Raw genomic sequence first — 3352 nt, forward strand, 5'->3', positions numbered from 1 at the left:
TCTACCGCTAGAATCAGAGTGACCCGATATGCACCGTGGGGATTATTTTGCGACGTTTCGTCAGATTAGTTTACTGACGTTAACACATCGTCTTTGAGGAGAAGACAATACCTGGCTATCATCAGAAGCAAAGGGTGTATTTATTTCAAGAAGCATGTACTTTCAGGAGCTGATCTCGTATCACGTAACAAAATAAATATTGTAAGAAAGAAATTATGACTTTAAATTACGTATCTTGGCTTGCAATAAACGAGTATTGCGTTAAACGAGGTTTGACTGTATAACGAATTAAAATGTTTTGTTCCAGCATTTGTTGCAATATTTCAGTTTCTCTTGAGATATATTTTATCGATGACGTAATTTCCTCATCGTCCGGTTTCTACAGAATTCCAAAAAACTAATAGCTAATTTCAAACTATTCTGTGTTAATTTGAATGCCTTCAAAAATTTCTTTTTTGTGCGTATTTCGTTTACTTTGGGGTTCCGGAACATTTGCTCATAATGAAGGGTTTATACATTATAACTGGGAGAAATGTGATAATCTTCCTTTGACCTACTACACATAAAACTATAATTCCATTTGAAGAAATAGTGCTATTAAAGTGAGAATACACTGAAGAGAAAAAGGTGCCGAAAATGAAAACTGAAATATGTAAAAACGTGCAAAAATATATTAAATCAAAATGTTGTATCTTCTGTTTCTTCTTGTATAACTGAGTTAACAATTCGATTTCTAACCTAATGGTGAACCCATTCCTGATGTTTCTTATTTCAGGACTTCTTATTCTCCTGAAATATGTTTTTCTCCTACCAGACCTTACTCTCCGGGTTCACCGGTCAGGTCTTCTCCTTTTGCCGAGCCTTCTCTTCGTTTTAGGTTCAGATCACCTGCTTCAAGAGCTCGTCCTATAAGCGAAGTTAAAAATAACCATGAAATTGTAACATCTGTTCTGCTTATTCCCCACACTATTCTGAACCGAATATTCGAAAAACGAAGATACGCTTTCCTCACGATAAATCAATTTACGTGAGAGGATTACGTAATAAACTAGTGTCGATAGAAACGTATTTTAAAACGTTTGGAATACATTTCCAAAAGTTTTAACTTGGAGAACTATCAAAAGAAGCAATCAGTTTCCAAGTCTGGTTTGTAAACCTTTGGGAGAGGATACGGTTTTGCTATCACACTATTATGCGTTTTTAAACGGTATGCATATTCATAATTAATCAATCTTTTTCTTTTCATACGAAAGCTATATCATTACATTTATTTTATACTGTGTGAAACATACTAGTTTCTATATGTCTCTATAGAATATAATTCTCAAGAGTGTTTTTAACTGTTTTGTTAGTCATCTCGATTAGCTTCAACAGACAGATTTATTCAAAATCAAAAATTAACAAAAATAACTAAGAATAAATTTTCGATAGCCACTTGAATTGTTTTCAATGATGCTGCTTTTTCTTTTGATAAAAAATTTTGTAAACCAATTTCAGGTTGACCCTTTTGGTGGCTTCTATCGCTAGTAGTTTCTGATTCGGTTTCACTAGATGTTGAAAAAGGAGCTTATTCTATATTAGAATTTACGTCTGTTCTTTATAAAAGACATGTCAATGATACCCTTACAATTTTTCATTCTGACGAAATTTTTGTTCTTTTGAGTGTGGTTAATAGTATATAAGATTACAATTCTTTCGCCGCACTGTTCGACGGCGCTTTTGTTTTAATTAAAGTGATTTTTTCATAATAATTACATTTTTAAAAGTTGATTAGAAATATAAACATGGAATTCGTATTTCCTTTAAAATATTCTTTTAATCATCATAAGTTTCTCAAATCTTCAAATCGTCCATTATAGCTGTGACTATTTACATGCTGGATGTGAACGAGGGATTATTTCAAACCTAAAATATTATATACATTGTCGTAGCAGTTTAAACAAATGTAGTCTTTTCATTTTTTTCTTGTGCCTGAGTGCGACGAAATATAATTATCTAAAAACGATAAGCTTGATGCCTACAATCTGTAAGATAACGAACGTAGAATTTTTATATTATATATATATCCTATGAAGAACGAGAATATTCCTGAGATAAATGTTTTATCCAATTTTACAATAACACATTGATGAATTTTTTCTCATAATTATTAAAAATGAGGATTCTTTCTACTCATGTCTTATCCTTCGCGGTGACACTCAACTCTATTGGTGAATATAATAATTAATTATTTTTGTAATATTGAGTACAATTTTTAAACTAAACGCGTATCAGAATTTTTTATTTGGTGTGCCCAAAAAAATTTTTTTATCCAAGCAAATATTTTATCAGACTAAGCATTCTGATTTTTTTCGGGCTAGACACTTTTGACACTTTTGATTGCAACCTAACCAATTAAGATTTTTTCGACTTATTCCCAATACGAATCCGCACCGGCATTTCGAAATTCGAAAATACACTTTTCATCGCGACACACCAATTCAAGTGAGAGGAAGATCGCGCGAACTTGGACGCATGCCTGTTGAAGAACAATTTGTACTTTCCACGTCCAATGGTGATGTCTTTGCAATATTGGAGAGGAATCTCACTATTCTTCGTGGACTTTATGCAGTAAAAACTATTGACCTAGATTTGCAAACCGAAACTTGCGTGAAAATTAACATGTACAATGGTGAGATTAAAAATATGACCCGAGAGGAAATGAAGGAAACTCCTTTAGGCAAGAATCGCCCAATCACAGGGAATTTTAAACAAATAAGAGTATGAAATTTACATTCACACCATTGTTTGAAAAAACCCGTAAAATAAAAATACAATATTGTTTAGGTTCAGAAATAAAATCAACATGTTACAAGTTTCTTTTAATTAATATTGCCTTATTTAATCACCATCTATACATTTTTATTGCTTAAAAATGTTGATCACTGGGCACTTTTTATATAAATTTCGGAATGCGATGTTAAAAGTATCTAATTCTTATAGAAAATTCAATCGCGAATCTTTTTCTTCTAGAAGAAAAAGATACAGCTTTTTTCATTTCCAATGTAAAACAGAAAAACTATTTTGTCATACTTTCAGAATATTTGGAAGAAAACCTTATTATTATATTTTACGACTACTGTGGTAAATAATTATTCATTACTTGTACGTCAACCAAATTTATACATGTTATCCTATAAATTGCCTAATATGTTAACTTTGTAACTTTATTTGTCTAGATATTATCACACAAATAAATAAATTTAATAATCTAGACCTACAAGCCGTAGAACATATTTTATCTATTAAAAGGTTTAATTCTGAATTATGCAGGTTTTGTTTCCACCTAGTGTAGTTCATATTTTGTAAAAAA

This window comes from Belonocnema kinseyi, chromosome 4, assembly GCF_010883055.1.
Source record: "Belonocnema kinseyi isolate 2016_QV_RU_SX_M_011 chromosome 4, B_treatae_v1, whole genome shotgun sequence".
Taxonomy (NCBI): Eukaryota; Metazoa; Arthropoda; class Insecta; order Hymenoptera; family Cynipidae; genus Belonocnema; species Belonocnema kinseyi.